At 29.0% G+C, this 13,801-nt stretch overlaps 1 long non-coding RNA gene across 1 annotated transcript; it reads left to right on the top strand.

The window, feature by feature from the left end:
* The first annotated feature begins 3,517 nt into the window (after window positions 1-3,517).
* Window positions 3,518-10,611, top strand: LOC132939565 (uncharacterized). Its single transcript, XR_009663989.1, has 4 exons — window positions 3,518-3,734; window positions 5,294-5,377; window positions 7,772-7,899; window positions 9,005-10,611. It is a non-coding gene; the product is annotated as an uncharacterized LOC132939565 (long non-coding RNA).
* The last annotated feature ends 3,190 nt before the right edge of the window (window positions 10,612-13,801 follow it).

Genomic DNA, 13,801 nt, shown 5'->3' with positions numbered 1-13,801 from the left:
GGAGTGCAGCTAAGCCCTCCTAATCGCATTTCTCTATTTGTGTCTACGAGGGTATCATAAGGGGTACATCACATGGTGTATTTGAATACCGGAGGAGACGAGTCTTTCAGTTATATATTGGAATATAATATTATAATATGCATAAATATTAAATACCTTATTTTATATTATTATTATTATGAGCTACGGTTTAGCTATACGGCCTATACATATAACATGACAAAACGATAAATATTTCAAATAAATACGGCTGTACATACGCGGTGGCTGCCCTCAAAGGGTACCCCCCTAGTGCAGAAACGACGCGTATAATACATAACATTATATAGTCGCGGATGACGAGAATATAAGAGGGTCACACGACGACGATATTAAATATAGGGTGGCGGCAGCACGAACGGCGGCCGCCCTACTCGAAGAATTTTTATTACGACTTTTAAACACCGTCGCCGGGTCGGCGGCGTGTAATCTATTAACTTCAATATATAACGGAGAGAGAGAGCCGTGGCCTTTTATACTGTGCAACATCACATCACATCAAAGGGCACCCTCTCCATTTTTGTAATAAAAAAAGTTAGTCCTCCCCGCACTCGAAGAGGACGCGTTTTACACGTATATATATATTGCACACACGCTAGCGTCCGATATTGGCGTGCACTCGTGTGCTCAGTATCGCGGAAAACCCTTTTTCTCCCTCTCTTTCAGTCACTAAAGTAGGGACCCTTCACCTGTTTTTTTTTCTCCAACCAAGTACACGCGCGTACACTAGCTGGCCGCCTCGTCGCCGCCGTACACGGAAAATTAATAATAACAATCGTTAATAAAATAATAAATACGTATTAATAATAATAAATATTATCGTATTATGATATGACATTATATTATTATTATGTAGTATGTACACACGACATTACAGCTGCTCCCACTTAAAATATATAAATATATGCGTATACGCACGAATTAATAAGACGGACATATAAACGTAAACATTGCCTATCGCCAACCCCTTTCTACATTTTTGCGCTGGAACGGCGGTGCCCGGTTCTATTTTTATTTTTTAATATTTATAATTTATGTTTCGCAAAACTGTGCAATTACTTGTTATAACTTATAAGTTGTTAGATAATATTATACAATTAAACAATGCTAATAATAATAAGTTTAATTACTATTATTATTATTACGACACTACACATACCCAATAGCTATGGGACATAATTTAATTGTAATTTAAAAACATATAAATTAACGTAAATAAGTATGACTCTTATTCAAAAGTATTAATTTTAGTCGTGCATAAATAGGTAGTCATAAGTCGTTACTTGCGTTCCTATACTATTGTATAGTGCAGTAATTATTTGTTTGAGGATTGATGGTTGGGGGGGAAGGACGGTGAATTTTTGTGTGCCTATAATTTAAGTGGTGGAAAGGAGAATGTCATTTTTTATAATTTGGCGTAAAAGGGTATTGACGAAAACCAAAAAAGCTCATTTTTCGCAGAATCCGGTAACGTCCGTGGGAAGTAAGTTGAATTTAATCAATTCAAATGACGCTGATTTTTATCAAGTCCATAAGTCCCTTTTTTATTGATTCTCCAATTCGAGCAGAGATACAATGATACAATACTACCCATACAATAACAACTTATAAAATATTTTTTGTACGTTTATAGTTAAAACACCAATTTGAAATTTGTTTGAATATAATTCCAAATCTAAAATAATAAAATTATGTTAACAAGTATTTATTAATTATGAACACAATTGTTTTGCATTTAACCAGGTTATAAATGATTATTTGTTTTTAATTTAATAAATATTAATAGAAACAATTAAAAACAGTAAAATATTTCAACGAGAATATTAAATACTACTAAAATAAAATAAAACAAAAGGGGGATAAGTGGATGTCGCTCTGCTGTACAGTAGGTTACAAGTGGGTCACTGTAATGGATGGTGTTAAATTTGAATTCAATGATATAATATCATTGTTTAAGAAAAACCATTCTGAGCGAAAACGGTCAGTCAGCCTATGAAATAAGTATATTTGATGATATGATTGTGAATAAAGTAATTTATATATAACCTATTTACGTGGAGCCTTGTTTTAAATTTTCAATCCTTAGCCATAAAAGTTAAACATTTCATACATTTTTACTTTTGACTAATTTTACTTTTGACCCCCCATAGTACCAACTAGATTCACTTTCCTATCAGAAAAGTTACTGTTAAAGAAAATTCAAGCACTTTTACTGTCCTAAAAGGTGATGACAGACACAAAAAAAAAATAAAAAAAAAAACACACATCATTGTAAAATCAATACATTCACCGCTTCCCTCAGAATCTAAAAAATAAAATTGGAAGTGACTCTGCTGAACAGTAGGTTACAAGTGGGTGACTGTTATGGATAGTGTTAAATTTGAGTTCAATGATATAATATCATAGTATACGAAAAACGATTTTAAGTGGAGACGATTTGTCAGCCTAGGATATTGTATACTATATTTATATTGATATTATTAAATATTATTAATACCGTAGCCAGTTAAGTTGGATTATTATTATTTGTATATGATAATATATTTTAGACGTTTCAATTACCCACGAATAATATTTTTAAAATAGGCATATGTATATATTACAAGTAACAACGAATTAAGAACGATATTGCAAAACATAATTGCCGGAAATCATTAGTTTTTAACTGAAAACGACAGGGAAGTCAGAACTTGGTGGTCAGTCTTATTTTTAAGTTATATGTATTATAACTAATTGAAATTTTTGGTATTTTCATATGTACTCGGTATACCACACTACGCTTGCTCGAACAATTAAAATCAAAAACATCCCTCGACTTGTTATGTAAAACCACCATGGGTGGGTGTCAGAATATTTTTGCATCATCAATTTTAAAACGTTGATTTACCTAGATTAAAAAAAAAATTAATTGGTAATACTTAAGCTCGGTAAACTTTAAGCGTCGTACGGGTGCGTAAAACACCGAAAATCGTGAACTTCGTAAGGCTATACCATAAAAACCAATGATTTGCAGGTAGTCGAGTTTTGGACAAGTACCTACATAGGTAACTTATAATAATTCATATTGTAAATTAATTAGGTACCAAAAAAATATAACTTCTCAAACACTTTGTCTATTGGCACTGGCGGGAGAATGTATTAGAATGTCTATAAACTTGCGGACCAGTTTGTATAGTTAAATTTGGCATGCGAACTATAATTGAAATAGAAAACCAGAATAGGTGCATTGCAGATCACAAAGATTTCTGTAAAAGAACATACGATTTATAAATATACCGTATAGGTTTACTGAGTACTTATATAATAATATAAAAGTTCTTTGGATTTATCATAGTAAATAATATATTTTATGATATCTATAGCAATCGTCAATTGTCGAAATTCGTCGGCGACGGTTAACAATTCTAATAATTTCAGCAAATACTATTGTATTATAAATATAATATATTGTATATTTTGATTTCAGTGAACAAAAAAATAATAGGCCACAAATATAAACGGACAGTTCGTTAAACCGGATAAGTTGTAACGCAAACTCTCAAATTTCGTTTGATCAGGTTATTTTCATAAAATATTTCGATACTTTCAAGTTTCAGCTCATCGGAGCTCATTAGATGAAGATGGATGAAGATAGCTGTTTCTTCGGCGATGGCGGCACTCTAGCTGCGTTTCACCGGAAGAGTAGATGTTTACGAGTAAGTTTGTTTTCATATTATTACCTACTATTTTACATTTACTTTTTAGACTTAAATTAAATATTTATTGCCACGGACAATCTGTTAACTAGGTTTTTTTAAATAGTTTTTTCGAAAAATATATGTAACATGTATAGCTCATACAATTATGAATTTATAGTTAATGTAAATGCGGATGTTTATACTTCATAGATATTTTTTTAGTTAATAATCGTGTAAATAATTTGATTAAACAATAAGGTACTCACCTACTCATCACTAGTATCAATTTTATTATATTACGTGTAAAATCACCAACACAAGGTGCAGACTGCGTTTAAAAAATTAAAAACATTAACTAAAATATAAAATAATGTTGTAGTAGAAGCTGGAAACTGTAGTTTATTTTAATTTATAATCCAATTAATGTAACCGAGAATGTAACTATTAAATTCATCATTGAATGATTATTCAGAGATCACTTTGGGATAAATGTAAATTAAATTAAAAATAATTAAAAAACATATTGTGAAAGGAACAAGATTACTGCTAATATTTAAGTCTTAATTATTATTAACAAATAAATACAAATAATAGATATTTTAATAGCTTTTTACTATTAACATTCTGTGTAAATATAGTTTCTGATCGACTTACCAATATGTAATAAACCTATATGTAATAAAATAATTATTCATATCAAATAATCCTAACAATTTAATGCAAGGATTCTCATAAATTGATCTTACAGCAGCCTTAAAACACCAAAAATACATTTGTACATCATTTACAAAATTTTAGTTCCCTATTATGGTGTAGGTATTAATACAAACAATAAATTACTATTCGAAAACACAATTTCGTATACCTATTATTATTTACTAAATACCTACAATTAAATTAAACTAAAAATAAACATATGATTACATACTGAGTGCCTATAATATAATATTATATATGAACATTGAATCTTTATTACAAATACTTATCGTTTACACAGACCACAAGAAAAAATAATTAAAAATATTTAAAAAAAAAACACACATCATTGTAAAAATATAGTTGGTATTATAGTATTTGATGAATTTACTGTATACGTTTATGGCTTTATGTTAACTCTAAAATCCAGTAATCACATTTTTATTTAATAATTCATAAAATACAATATGCTCTTATAAAAATATTCTTGTGCTTCTGATATCTATTCACCACCTTAATCAATAATTAAATTGATAAACGAAAATAATAATGTAAATAATACCTATATCATATTATTATAATTCAAATTCAAAATTATAAACTATTTTGGTTTATTGTCATATCAAATTGCAATGAACAAATTGGTCCTTAACACAGAACTCTTTGATATAAAAAGTTGCATTATATTATATCCGTGGATTCATCATATTGACGTACCTAGTATCTATCATTTATTTATTTAATCTATGGCAAATCTCAAAGTCGTTGCAGAAGACACAGTCGATTAAAAATTCTAAATGTTCAATAAGCAAAGAAGATATGAGCAAAAAACTTACTGCGTTTCGTATAATTTTATTTTTCATAAATCACAATATTCTAAGTTCTGGCTGTATTCTGGAGCGTTTCCTCATGGGCGTCGCAGTTCACACACGTCACGGATTCCGCCGAATTAGTCGATAATTAAAGTAAGTTTGTTTTTATATTCTTTTGGGGCTTAAATTTACTTTTAAGACTTAAAACAAATATTTAATGTCACGAAAAATGTGCTATCCAAGTGTTGTAGGCGCATATTTTAGTTCCGGACTAGAAATGTATAAAATACGCGAGATATAAACGCCGTCGTCGTTTTTCCAGTCCCTGTTTGTAGAATAATTATAATTAATAGGTGCATACCTATACAGGGTACTTAATATAAATATATAAATATTTTGGTTTAATTTATAGAAATACCTATATGTTATGACTTATAACTGATAATAGTCATAAGATACAATTTTAATTAATAACTGGTAATTTTTTTTCCAAATACAACGTTATAAGTTATAGGTAACTACTAATTTAGTGTCACATACTTAACTTCTATTGTTCACCTAATATCTATATTCTATATCATAGGGATTAGGGATGTATAACCATGTACACATAAAAGTATATTCACGGAATGGTCAACTGCCTATCCTGACGTGTGCGCACTTATGAATAATATACCTACTCATATACTCGTATAGGTATATAAATAGTGTAATACTACATACACGAATGTGTTACCTATTATGTCCCTAAAATTTCAACAGTTATTATCATATTTATTTATTTTTTAAATATAGGTAGGTACATTACAAGACTCTAATTAAAATCACATTTTTTTTTATTTTTTTGAACACAATGTTTTAAAAATTATTAATTAATATATAATTTATTGGTATAGTACTAAATGAATTAATGAAATAAAACAAACACAACTACTATAATTATTAGTAATAATAATATATCCACGTATAAATTATTAAAATACAAAACGAACAAACGAAAAACGATTCTGAGCAAAGATATCGTTAACTCATAAATAATATTGAGATTAAAGTAATTTATTTTTTTCGGTAGAAAATTGGTATAAAATATATGAGTTATAAATATTTTTTTATTTTCATACCATGACGCGTGTGTGAAAAATTGTTTATATTAAGTGCTTAAGATGTTAGATTTCGGTTCGGCTGATTGTCCACCCCCTCACTCTTCCGCATCAATGCATCAGAAATTATTATTTATAATATTTAAATATAAACTGCATTTTCTGAATTTTCTAAAACATTGCTTTCCAAGCAAAGAATTCGTTTCATATATTATCAACGAATTGAAAAATGAAATTAGAACATTTATATGGGATAAAGTCAATTTTATAAAAACTTATTAGAAAAAAATTAAATACAATTAAATAAAGGTAATTTTTTTTCTTATATTTCTATTTTTTTACGTACCCATTATGTTCGATACTATAACTTCAGTTTTCAGTTATAGAAAACAACACTTGCCAATATGGAATTACTGTCGAATTTTTTTATTTTAAAATATTAAATAGCATCTGATCGACTGATGTGTTATAATGAAACTCAAAATATAACGAATACACTACCTATACACTTATCTAAATTCTATTTTATATTCGTTTAAATTGGACTTTTAATTTTTCTGGCCATTTTATTAAGCTTTGTAATATAAGTGCATTAAATCGTATTTTTCTTATTTTTAATGCATTTAAATGCACGTCCTATTTATAACTTAACGTTATTTTGTATATACCAATCGATTAGTGTACACAATAAAAAATATAATATTATTGATGGGTTAATAGGTTGATAACTATTATGTAGGTAGGTACAGTTTTGTACGTTCAATGTATCGTTCTTAATTCATAAAGTAGCTAAATGAGTCAAATGATGTTGTCAAGGGTCGGGGGGGAGGATATGGCATTTTTTAACATGCACTATTTCAAGGGCTCTTAACCTAAGGGGCGCACCACTCTAAGGAGGAGTTACACGATTTCGTAAAGAGGGGGGAGGGGACGTGAAAATGTTTAAAAAAAAACACGAATTTATTTAGTTATTTTGTTATTTAGGTAATACATATTAATTAATAGGTATTTCTTAATTTTTTTTTATTATTTTATTTGAAACATTATTTTTAAACATTGGGATCAATAAAACTATTTTTATATAATTACTATTTTATATCAATTAGAATTTGTTTATAAACCAAGTAATAAATAAATGGTTACCAAGTAAAAAAACCGTTATCTATATTATAAATTTGAATTCAATTTACCGCATTTGCGTCTAGTAGAAACAAATAAATGTTTTTTTGAAGATAATGTAAAAATATCTATCATCCATCGGTTAGGACCATATATATATTTTCTATGATTGGGACGGTGAGGTTATAATTATAAATAATCTATGGCAAATGACAATCGTTTGAGACGAACAGCGATTCCAATACGTACTCACATAATATTTCGTTCCATTCTGGTTATTAAGCTAGGTGCCTATTTTTATAAATGTCATTAATCTCAATACTTCCAGACTGAACTTTTGGATCGGAGATATGAAGACGCGCGCTGCATTTTGCTTGGCGGAGACGCACAGCTCTGACACTAGACAATATTATATACTCGAAGAGAACGCGTTTCGCCGGAAGAATAAATAATTACGTAAGTTTTGTCCTACTACTCTGTTGACGCGGTAGACCTAATGTAAATATTTATTGTCAGACAAACTTATATACCCGCTAGACGTAGAGTAGTTTTTAAAATCCAGTTGTTATAGGTGTACAAAAATTAGGATATTATGAAAAATACCTTAAATTATAATACTTTGCCTACAACTGTTAATTTATTGTTATAGCAGAATAATTTTTAAAACTTTAAATCAATGATTAGGTAATGCTTTTACAAGTAGGAAGGTAGGTTTTTATACCGACCTAACAAAATAAGAAAATACATAATGATTAATGTTATTTAATATGATTTGTAAGTACATAGCAGATTATACCTATCACTTGGTGACGATTATTTTTGTTTTATACGTTCTTCGTAATTCAGTACCACCACGATAGTTTTAGTTTTCGTTAAATGTGAAACATACATTTTCTATGCATACGGGATACGGGCATTAAATATTTGGGTTTTAAGAGAACACCTCAAACGTACGTTTTATTTTGGGGGTTTTACGGGATATACCTATAGGAAATTTTCTTCAAATTTTCACATTTCACTATTTGATATTGTGATATTATTTGTACCTAGGTTAAGTTTCTGTTTTAGAATCGATCGATATGTTACCTAGGTATATCACATTCTTTAATTTAAATTCTGGTAGGTAGTCGAGTATTGGACAAGTACCTACGTAACTTATAATTCGTATCGTAATTTAATTACTAAAGAAATATAATTTCCCCAACAGTGTCTAGGGCCACCGGCAGCAGAATGCATTATAGAATGTCTATAAACTTGTGGTCTAGTATATGGTTAAAATTGGCATGCGACCAATAACTGGGGGCTTGTTCTGGAAAATTTAAATGATCTATCGTAGTCGAGTTCTAGTTGATAACTGACTTGTGAATAAATTTAATTTTTGTTAGGTATAAAAATAAAACTAATAAATCCTTGAATACAACATTTAAAAATACAAACTCTGTGTAATAAAAATTAATATTAGGTATTTATTGGTAGGTTTATATAATATCTGTAGACTGTAACGCATAGGTCATTAGAATATTGTAGAACATTTTACTGCATAAGATGCGTGTTATTTCAGAAATGGTATTCGCCAGTGAACGTTTTCAAACTGGGAATAATATATCATAAGCAGATTGAAATGTGTGAACGTTTCAGTATTTCGAAAACTAAGTTTCGTAGCAGATTTTGATTCCGTCACGAGGTATGTATTTTCTTATTTCTCAGTAAGTTTTTTTTTATTATAGTTAATTGATCAGGGGATGTATTGCCCGAAAATTTTCAATATTTGTATTGTAACTATACTGGTATAACACTATTCGGGCTATCAATAAAGTCGTGTTCAAAATTAGAAAATTGGTGAGGTATGATATTTTTTTTAGCAATTATTTCGAGTAGGGAATTCGCTCAATGATATTTAAATATTTTCACCGATAATCAAGTACGATGACTTGTAGGTAACTTGAGACTGAGTGAATAGGAATTAGGAAGTGTGTGATATGGCGAAGATAAGGAAATGGGTCAACAGGATTTCAGAATGTTTGGTGTAGGAAAGGGAAAGATGAAAAAGAAATGTAAGGTTAGGGTAGGTAAGTGGAGTGAGAGTAGGAGATATGAGAATAATAAGTAAGGTTACAAAAGAGGATAGAATAAGAAATTAATTAATTAAGGGTAGTGTAGGGTAGTGTAGGGTAGTGTACATATTGTAGTGAAAACAAGAGAGAATAGGTTTAGGTGGTTCGGTCACTGTATGATAAGAGATAGTGAGAGTGGCTATAGAAGTTAATTTACGGGAGGAATGATGGACGAGAAGACTGAAGAAGAGATGGATAGACAGAATACCGATCATATGGAGGTGTGGAATGAGAGTGGCTGAACCTGTATATAGCTGTGAGAGACGGGGGAAGAAAAAGTGTAAAGGTAGAATAGTTATGTTAACAATGCCGAATACGTAGGAAAAGATATTGAATTGCAAAGGCCCTATTGACTCTTTGGCTTCAACTAACCATAAGTTTACCTAACTAACCTTCTTATAACTCATTAGGACACTTTGAATAAAAAGATCCTGAGTTGCAAGTTGCCGAACTTAAGTGTTTGATTATCAAGTTGATTCTTTGATTGTTGACACCTTAATCCCGGAGGGGAAGGCAATTGAGGCTCCTTTATATTGATAGTCGATAGTCGATACTCGATATAAGTATACTTTATTTGGTATACTTTACAGTTTTTTCTGTTTAATATTCTGGGGATTTTAGTTTGAATTTTGTAATGTGGAATCATACAGTTAAATTTATTCAACCTTTTTTTTTTGTTTCCTAAAATGCATTTGCCTGCGGGCGCCAACACCCTCCTTCAATTTTTTTTTATGATTTAACCTCTATCCAAATTTTTTAAACATTGACATATTTATACCTCTTGAATATTCCTTGTTTAATGAAATAAATATTTTAAACAGTTTTTTCTGTTTAATATTCTTGGGATTTTAGTTTGAACTTTGAAATGTATTTTTCTTCTGTAAAATTTTTTCCAATTTTTTTTTTTTGTTTTCTAAAATGCATTCGCCTGTGGGCGCCAACACCCTCCTTCAATTTTTTTTTTATGATTTTATCTCTAGCCAGTTTTTTTAAACATTGACAATTGGGTACCCTTGAATAATTCTTATCTTTAATGAACTAAATATTTTAAATACTTGTTTTTGTTTAAGAATCTGGGCATTTTAGATTGTACTTTGTAATGTGGAATCATACAGTTAAATTTATTCAACATTTTTTTTTGGTTTCCTAAAATGCATTTGCCTGCGGGCGCCAACACCCTCCTTCAATTTTTTTTTTATGATTTTACCTCTAGCCAGTTTTTTTAAACATTGACAATCGGGTACCCTTGAATAATTCTTATCTTTAATGAACTAAATATTTTAAATACTTGTATTTGTTTAAGAATCTGGGCATTTTAGATTGTACTTTGTAATGTGGAATCATACAGTTAAATTTATTCAACATTTTTTTTTGGTTTCCTAAAATGCATTTGCCTGCAGGCGCCAACACCCTCCTTCAATTTTTTTTTATGATTTAATCTCTATCCAAATTTTTTAAACATTGACATATTTATACCTCTTGAATATTCCTTGTTTAATGAAATAAATATTTTAAACAGTTTTTTCTGTTTAATATTCTTGGGATTTTAGTTTGAACTTTGAAATGTATTTTTCTTCTGTAAAATTTTTTCCAATTTTTTTTTTTTGTTTCCTAAAATGCATTTGCCTGTGGGCGCCAACACCCTCCTTCAATTTTTTTTTTATGATTTTATCTCTAGCCAGTTTTTTTAAACATTGACAATTGGGTACCCTTGAATAATTCTTATCTTTAATGAACTAAATATTTTAAATACTTGTTTTTGTTTAAGAATCTGGGCATTTTAGATTGTACTTTGTAATGTGGAATCATACAGTTAAATTTATTCAACATTTTTTTTTGGTTTCCTAAAATGCATTTGCCTGCGGGCGCCAACACCCTCCTTCAATTTTTTTTTATGATTTAATCTCTATCCAAATTTTTTAAACATTGACATATTTATACTTCTTGAATATTCCTTGTTTAATGAAATAAATATTTTAAACAGTTTTTTCTGTTTAATATTCTTGGGATTTTAGTTTGAACTTTGAAATGTATTTTTATTCTGTAAAATTTTTTCCAATTTTTTTTTTTTGTTTTCTAAAATGCATTTGCCTGCGGGCGCCAACACCCTCCTTCAATTTTTTTTTTATGATTTTACCTCTAGCCAGTTTTTTTAAACATTGACAATCGGGTACCCTTGAATAATTCTTATCTTTAATGAACTAAATATTTTAAATACTTGTTTTTGTTTAAGAATCTGGGCATTTTAGATTGTACTTTGTAATGTGGAATCATACAATTAAATTTATTCAACATTTTTTTTTGGTTTCCTAAAATGCATTTGCCTGCGGGTGCCAACACCCTTCTTCAATTTTTTTATTATGATTTTACCTCTAGCCAGTTTTTTTAAACATTGACAATCGGGTACCCTTGAATAATTCTTATCTTTAATGAACTAAATATTTTAAATACTTGTTTTTGTTTAAGAATCTGGGCATTTTAGATTGTACTTTGTAATGTGGAATCATACAGTTAAATTTATTCAACATTTTTTTTTGGTTTCGTAAAATGCATTTGCCTGCGGGTGCCAACACCCTCCTTCAATTTTTTTTTATGATTTAACCTCTAGCCAAATTTTTTAAACATTGACATATTTATACCTCTTGAATATTCCTTGTTTAATGAAATAAATATTTTAAACAGTTTTTTTCTGTTTAATATTCTGGGGATTTTAGTTTGAACTTTGAAATGTATTTTTCTTCTGTAAAATTTTTTCCAATTTTTTTTTTTGTTTTCTAAAATGAATTTGCCTGCGGGCGCAAACACCCTCCTTCAATTTTTTTTTATGATTATACCTCTAGCCAGTTTTTTTAAACATTGACAATCGGGTACCCTTGAATAATTCTTATCTTTAATGAACTAAATATTTTAAATATTTTTTTTTTGTTTAAGAATCTGGGCATTTTAGATTGTACTTTGTAATGTGGAATCATACAGTTAAATTTATTCAACATTTTTTTTTTGTTTTCTAAAATGCATTTGCCTGCGGGCGCCAACACCCTCCTTCAATTTTTTTTTATGATTTAATCTCTATCCAAATTTTTTAAACATTGACATATTTATACCTCTTGAATATTCCTTGTTTAATGAAATAAATATTTTAAACAGTTTTTTCTGTTTAATATTCTGGGGATTTTAGTTTTAACTTTGAAATGTATTTTTCTTCTGTAAAATTTTTTCCAATTTTTTTTTTTGTTTTCTAAAATGCATTTGCCTGCGGGCGCCAACACCCTCCTTCAATTTTTTTTTTATGATTTTACCTCTAGCCAGTTTTTTTAAACATCGACAATCGGGTACCCTTGAATAATTCTTATCTTTAATGAACTAAATATTTTAAATACTTGTTTTTGTTTAAGAATCTGGGCAATATAGATTGTACTTTGTAATGTGGAATCATACAGTTAAATTTATTCAACATTTTTTTTTGGTTTCCTAAAATGCATTTGCCTGCAGGCGCCAACACCCTCCTTCAATTTTTTTTTATGATTTAACCTCTATCAAAATTTTTTAAACATTGACATATTTATACCTCTTGAATATTCCATTTTTAATGAAATAAATATTTTAAACAGTTTTTTCTGTTTAATATTCTGGGGATTTTAGTTTGAACTTTGAAATGTATTTTTCTTCCGTAAAGTTTTTTCCAATTTTTTTTTTTTGTTTTCTAAAATGCATTTGCCTGCGGGCGCCAACACCCTCCTTCAATTTTTTTTTTATGATTTTACCTCTAGCCAGTTTTTTTAAACATTGACAATCGGGTACCCTTGAATAATTCTTATCTTTAATGAACTAAATATTTTAAATATTTTTTTTTTGTTTAAGAATCTGGGCATTTTAGATTGTACTTTGTAATGTGGAATCATACAGTTAAATTTATTCAACATTTTTTTTTTGTTTTCTAAAATGCATTTGCCTGCGGGCGCCAACACCCTCCTTCAATTTTTTTTTATGATTTAATCTCTATCCAAATTTTTTAAACATTGACATATTTATACTTCTTGAATATTCCTTGTTTAATGAAATAAATATTTTAAACAGTTTTTTCTGTTTAATATTCTTGGGATTTTAGTTTGAACTTTGAAATGTATTTTTATTCTGTAAAATTTTTTCCAATTTTTTTTTTTTGTTTTCTAAAATGCATTTGCCTGCGGGCGCCAACACCCTCCTTCAATTTTTTTTTTATGATTTTACCTCTAGCCAGTTTT

This window comes from Metopolophium dirhodum, chromosome 2, assembly GCF_019925205.1.
Source record: "Metopolophium dirhodum isolate CAU chromosome 2, ASM1992520v1, whole genome shotgun sequence".
In the NCBI taxonomy this organism is placed as follows: Eukaryota; Metazoa; Arthropoda; class Insecta; order Hemiptera; family Aphididae; genus Metopolophium; species Metopolophium dirhodum.
The sequence above is the reverse complement of the archived record's forward strand: the minus strand, read 5'-3'. Positions and strand labels throughout refer to the sequence as shown.